Source organism: Odocoileus virginianus, chromosome 23 (assembly GCF_023699985.2).
Source record: "Odocoileus virginianus isolate 20LAN1187 ecotype Illinois chromosome 23, Ovbor_1.2, whole genome shotgun sequence".
NCBI classification, from domain to species: domain Eukaryota; kingdom Metazoa; phylum Chordata; class Mammalia; order Artiodactyla; family Cervidae; genus Odocoileus; species Odocoileus virginianus.
Window position 1 is genome coordinate 40,751,205 of NC_069696.1, and position 6,685 is coordinate 40,757,889.

Below are 6,685 nucleotides of genomic sequence, written 5' to 3' on the forward strand. Positions count from 1 at the left end.
CAGCACACAGAGATCCGCTGGGCAGAGCTGGCACTGGCCGTTGGTGTTTCCTTTATATTCATAGAAGGTGTTTTCAGACAGAGGCAGACATCCTTAGGGAAGAGAATGGTGATAAATAACTCTGAGAGCGGGTGTTAGCTGCAGAAGGCAGGGAGGGGAGGAAGAACAGTCCAGGGCAGGAGGATGTGTCCACCCACTGTTGGTGACCAGCTGCAGGAAGAACAGCAGAGATGCTGGGAGCCGGGCTGAGCGTGGACCCCAAGTGTGGACCCTGAGCATGGGCCCTGAGCAAGGCCATGGCTCTTCTTCAAACCACCACTGCTTTGAACAATGGTGGCCAGTCATGAAAGCCTCCTCACCAGTTCCCTGCTACTCTCTTTGTCCCCTGCCCACTATGGTTACTTCTTTTATTTAAAAACATTTTTTTTAATTGGTGTATAATTGCTTTACAATGTTGTGCTGGCTTCTGCTGTACAATGTGAACCAGCTCTGTGTACATATTGATCCCTCCCTCTTGAACCTCCCTTCCATCCCCCTCATTCTACCCCTAGAGATCATCACAGAGCACTGGACCATCTATTTAACACAGCCATTTCTTAATGTAGCAGCCAGATCACTCCTTTTAAAACTGTAAGTCAGGTCATGCTTAAAACCTGCTTAAACCTCTATAGGGCTTCCCTGGTGGCTCAGCTGGTAAAGAAACCTCTAAAAGCTTCTTACTGAACGTGTTACCTTGACCTATGTTTCTCTTCTCCATCTGGCTACCCATGCACCACCTCCCTGTTTCTTTCAGTTCCTCCAGCACACCAAGCCTGGTCCTGCCTCAGGACCTTTGCACGTCCTGCCTGTGCCCTCTGGGTGAGTAGTCCTTCCTCCAGATTTGGCCTGGCCTCCTCCATCTCGCCATTTACTCCTGTCTCTGTTTTTGTTTTAATCCCTGTCACTCCCTCTGCTCTGCATGTTTTCATTTTCTCCCTCATATTATCTTTGATCTGAAATTATCTTGTATTTTATGTATTTCCTTGTGTGTTTGTTTCTGCTACTAGAATATAGCAGGCACAAAGAGATAAGGAATTATGAACATCTTGTTTATTTCTGTGTCTTTAGTGCCAAGAATTGGGTATAGGATATAATGGGAACTAAGGAATATTTGCTGCAAGAGTGAAAAATGGCTCTGAGACCAACACAATGGAGTGTGTGTGTGTGGAGGCCTCAGAGCATTCAGTATCAGCCCCTCTCATCACGTGTCCCTTAGTCCTCAGTTTTGATAAATAAACCTCTCTGTTGTTTCTGAAACCCAGTCCCCACTTCCCCAGTTTGTTTCAGTTCAGTTGCTCAGTCGTGTCTGACTCTTTGTGACCCCATGGCCTGCAGCATGCCAGGCCTTCCTGTCTGTCACCGACTCCCAGAACTTGCTCAAACTCATGTCCATTGAGTTGATGCCATCCCAGTTTATTTGTTCACTACCTTATTGGTTCAACAATCACCAGGAGCCTATAATAAGCTGGGAGGCAGATTTCAAAATACCAGCGGGTAAAAGCACACACAGAAAGACATCTATCCAGAGCTGGAGTAGGAGGAAGGCAGGGAGGGCTTCCAGGAGGAGGGGATGCCTAAATTTGCTTCATCAAGGATGTGCACAAGTCAGCCAGGCAGGAATAGAAGGGGAGAGGAGCATGGGTGGACATCCCACTGGGCAGCCAGCCTGGGGAGCAGAGGAAGGGGAATAATGTTCATCACTGGCACTTTCTCAGCGTCTCCAGGCCTTGTGCTAGGCAAGCATGATCACTGGCAAGAATGATCTCATTTGCACACCTGGTAACCCTGGAGGCAGGTACTATGCCCTCCTCACGTGGCAGAGAAGGGAACAGATGTGGTGAGAGGTTCTCTCCTGCGACTGAAGGAACACAGCTAATACACGGTGGGGGTCAGACTCCAGTAAGGGCAGCTCCACTCTCCGGCTGGTATTCTCACCTTCGCTGCCAGGAAATGGCCCGACGGTACATCTTGGGTCCTGGCCTGCATCCAGTTCTCCCACAGGGCCTCCTTTTTGAGGCCCCTCCTATTCAGGGATCATAAAGGCCTTCCTGGTGGGTACAGCCTGGCTGCCAGACCTCTTTGAAGCTTGATTCCCCAAATCTTGGCTTTCCCTGGATTCTACGCTGCTCTTCCCTGGACGTCTTGCGTGGCAGACCCTCCCTATAATACTGTTAGTGACGCTTTGGCTGCAAGAGAGGGACACTGCAACTCGACCTGCCTTAAAAAGGAAATTCTCTTATCCCCATAACAGGTGTGGAGTCCTACATCTGTCTGGCCTCTAGCAGTCACTTCTTGCTGCATCCACAAACCTGTTCATCCCTAATCTCATTAGACAGACAGGGGGGCAGCTGAGTTTCGGGGCCCAGGGAACCGGCCCTTTGCTCAAGGTCACAGCCACTGGAGTGACAGAGTGTGGGGTAAGGGAAGGGAGATTCAGGAGCCCAGTAAACACCCTGATCTCAGCCCTCAGAGCCCAAGGGACCACTGGGATGAACCCAGGATGCTCACAGCCCCATGGACAGCAGCCACCATGAGACACCAGGCCCCTGGGTCATCACAGTGGGGCCCAGGGGGAGGCAGGGGCCCGCAGGGGTACCAAGCCCAGAGTCTGGAGCCAGCCGACCTTGGTGGGAGCCTCGGCTCTTTCATCTGGAATCTGTAGATCCTCCAGCCCATCACGTACCTCTCAGAGCCACAGTTTCCTCCTCTGTAACACAGGGCTAATTACAGGGCCCAGCTTCCAGGGTAGTTGTGAGGGTTCAATGAATTGCTTTGTGTGAAGAAGTCCTCAGGAGGGGACAGCACACATGGGGCGTTAGCAGTTCCAATGCCACCCCGTCGCCAAATCGAATCCTCTGCTGTTCTGGCTGCACCCCTAACTGACTCAGCTTCACGCAGCTCCCAACTCTGCAAACCAGCAGTCCACCCCGGTTCAGGGAAGAACTGTAGAGGACTGTGGAGGACTTAAAACACGAATTAAACCAAAGTCAGTGTGCTTTCCAGAATCCCCATCCTCCCACAATTTAAACAATGTCTCCCCAACAGGAAGTCCCACCTGCCCTGCCCGCGATGCCGCGGCCCAGACCCTCTAGCGCTCAGCGTTGTGTCTGCAAGGTTTCCCAGGTGCTCAGCCTCCTCCCTGGATCTTCCCGTTGCCCTCTTGCTCTGGGGGACGCATGGATCTCCCTGAGCACACGCGTCCCTGGCAGCCCCTCAAGTAGTCCCGCCCTCCACACTGCGGGAACTCCTTGCCCATCCTTGCTGCCCAGGGTCAGCCACAGACGGTGAGATTCAAGCCTCCTGCCACCCCTCTTCCTTTTCATCATCTCTAGGGCTTGGGTTTGTGTCTCAGAGACTGAAGCCTCTGGCCTCTGCTGTGAATCCAGCCTGGGACATCCGGGGTCATAATTTGGGGGGACTTTAGTGTCTGCAGAGGGGATCTCTCCCGTAACCCAGCCTCCTCATTCCTTAGACTTTTTTCCTCATCCTGGCTCAGCCAGTTACCTCCATGGTTACACCCTGGACCTTGTTCCTACCAGTATTTGGCAACTGCAACTCCCCACTGGCCGGCCAACTCCATGCTTTTAACTAAACCTTGCGTTATTCCCCATCACTCCCTGTGGTTCCTGGTCTCCACAGTTCTTTGACCTCATCCAGACCTTCAGTCCACCCCAAACCCCAGCATCTTCCTACTGCCTTTCACCCCTCATACCCTCAACTCTTTCCTTAGATCCTATGACCTGTCAGTTTTTGATGAGTGACACCTGCTTGGCAAATACCCAGTCTTTGTTCAATCCAGCATTCTCTTTGCTCCTTACCTGGACATAGGCATTCCTTTGTCTTGATGACCACTCCTTCCTACAGGCCTCTAGGGGGTCGTGGATCAATGCTGCCTCCTTAACTCAGCCTTTTACAAGCCTCAGGTCAAGATTTACTTGTGGGTCAAGGAGCCAATTTAGTAGGTCCAATATGCATTAAAAAAGTGAGATAAAATAGAAAAAAGGTCAGAGCCCACCAAATATAATAAGGTTAAATATTGTTTTGTGAAATGTGCTGTCTACTGGATCTGAATGTAAATGAATTTTTCACTGTGGTGAGTGGTCCATAGAGGTCTGAATATAGAACCAGGCTCACCCCCTACACTTTCCTAGGTGACTGTTTCAGACTGGCCCTTCTCTAACCTCAAAAGTGTCCTCTTCCCTCCCTTGTCTTAGGGATGCTCTGGCACTGCTTCCCATTTCATGGAGGTGGTAGTTGCCATGACAACAGTTCCACATGGCCCCACCCACTTCTAGGCTGGACTTCCTTCCTCACACCATCAACAAACTGTCCTCCCACAGAAAGTCAGATCTTCCAGTCCTCAAGGACACTTCTTACACCAATGACCCCCTTTCTTTCTTGCCTTATCAGTTTTTTATTCTCTACTGAAAAGTTTGTCAGTGGGTAAATAAGCGATAACAATAAAGAATAATAATGCCTGCTTTGATTCCTTAGTGTCCTCTGGATGTTGCCCCACAGTTCTCTTCCTCTTTATAGCAAAGTGTTAGTCGCTGAGTCATGTCCAACTCTTTGCTATGGATGGATAAAGAAGTTGTACATATACAATGGAATACTACTCAGCCACAAAAAGATGAAATCTTGCCATTTGCAGCAACATGGACAGGCCTTTTTCTAAATGAAAAAAGTCAGATGGAGAAAGACAAATACTTTATGATTTCACTCATAAGTGAAATTAAAATAAAAGGAATGAACAAACCAAACCAAACCAGAACACACAGATACAGAGAAGAGATGGTTACCAGAGGGGAAGGGTAGAGGTCAGAATGGATAAAAGGATCAACTGTAGGGTGATGGATGGAAGCTAAACTTTTTGGCAGTGAGTACCCAGCAGTGTACACAGAAGTTGAAATATAACATTGTACACATGAAGCTTATATACTGTTACAAACCGATGTTGTGTGTTGCGTGTGCATGCTCAGTTGTGTCAGACTCTTTGTGACCCCATGGACTACAGCCTACCAGGCTCCTATGTCCATGGGATTTTTCCAGGCAAGAATACTGGAGTGGGTTGCCATTGCCTTCTCTAGGTGATCTTCCAGATCCAAGGATTGAACCCAAGTCTCCTGTGTCTCCTGCATTAGTATGTGGATGCTTTACCAGTGAGCCACCTGGGAAGCCCATGTTACTGCAATTCAAAAAATAAAAAAGAAGAGAAAAAAAGAAATCCTGCCTTATGTCAAGGCTCTGAGGATGAGACTGTATGCAAGACAAGGACAAAAGGGATTTTTGAGTCAAAAAGTGATTCAAAAGAGTTGGTCTTAGGATATGAAAATGTTTGGGGAATGAGTGAATGAAAGTCGCTCAGTTGTGTCCAACTTTTTGCGACCCCATGGACTATACAGTGGAATTCTCCAGGCCAGAATACTGGAGTGGGTAGCCTTTCCCTTCTCCAGGGGATCCTCCCAACCCAGGAATTGAACCCAGGTCTCCCTCATTGCAGGTGGATTCTTTACCAGCTGAACCACAAGGGAAGCCCTTTTTATTTCACACACATTTTCCTTTTTACGTTTTCACAAGTGTGTCCAAATCTACATTTAAATAGTCTAAAATAACTTTCAATCCATGTAAAATAAAATCTAAGTAATACGAAAGGCTCATGGTATGGTTTAATTTGGCAGTGTGTTTCCTTGTTAACGGTACATAAAAATTATGCATCTGACAAATCATGGTGTATTAAATTAGGGGTCAGCAAACCATTTATGAAAATGGTCAGATGGTCGATATTTCAGGCTTCCAGGGCCATCCCATCTCTGCTATAACTACTTAACTGCTCCTGTGTTGTCCCAGCAACCGCGGACAGGCCTTAACATGAAAAAGCATGGCTGCGTTTCAATAAAACTTTATTGATGGAATTTAGATTTCATATAATTTTCACGTGTCATGAAATATTATTCTTTTGATTTTTTTTTTAACTGTGTAAAAAAAAAACACCACACACACAACCCACTCAGTTCACAGGCTTTACAAAAACAGGCCTGCAGGCTACAGGTTGCCGAATCTCACATTAAATTCTGGAGAATGTGGTAAACCTGCTTTACAGATAAGGAAGTTGGCCCAGGGCATCACTGAATGTCTTGTTCAAGGGCAAAGAATCCTAGATCTGAGCTCGTAGTGTCTTCTGCAGTTCCACCGGGTCCCTTCCCATTCTACAGGTCCCCCAGATTCAGATTCAGGCGCCGCATCCGCGTTCAAGGCCCCTCAGTGCACCATCCGCCTTGTTGGGCCAAGGATGCTCGCCATTTTCAACCGTGCGTGCTTTTCAGATACAAGAACCGGTGTCCAAGTACTGAGCACTACCAAGGCAAGTTTTAAACTCTTACCAAGAGTTATTCCCCTCTCCTACTTGCTCGCTCCCCTTTTGCCAACTTTCTGTCCTTTCTCCAGGGAGTAGGCACCCCTCCCCCACCGCCCCGCTCAAGGGTGTACGCCCCTCCCAACCCCACCCCTGCTGGCTGGGCCGCCTTCCGCGCCGCCGCGCGGTACCCAGATCTGGGGCGGGGAGGTGTGTCAGGAGGGGGAGGCAGACCTCAGCGATCTGCGCCTCCAACGCTCCCCACACCCAGCCCGCCCACCGGAAGCTATTTGT

General features: G+C 48.9%; 1 long non-coding RNA gene across 1 annotated transcript; it reads right to left on the reverse strand.

Annotated features, from left to right (window-relative positions):
* Positions 1-21: 21 nt before the first annotated feature.
* On the reverse strand, positions 22-4,277 carry LOC110131372 (uncharacterized). Its single transcript, XR_002312167.2, has 3 exons — positions 3,858-4,277; positions 2,723-3,002; positions 22-92 (listed from the first exon to the last, which is right to left on the reverse strand). It is a non-coding gene; the product is annotated as an uncharacterized lncRNA (long non-coding RNA).
* Positions 4,278-6,685: the final 2,408 nt, after the last annotated feature.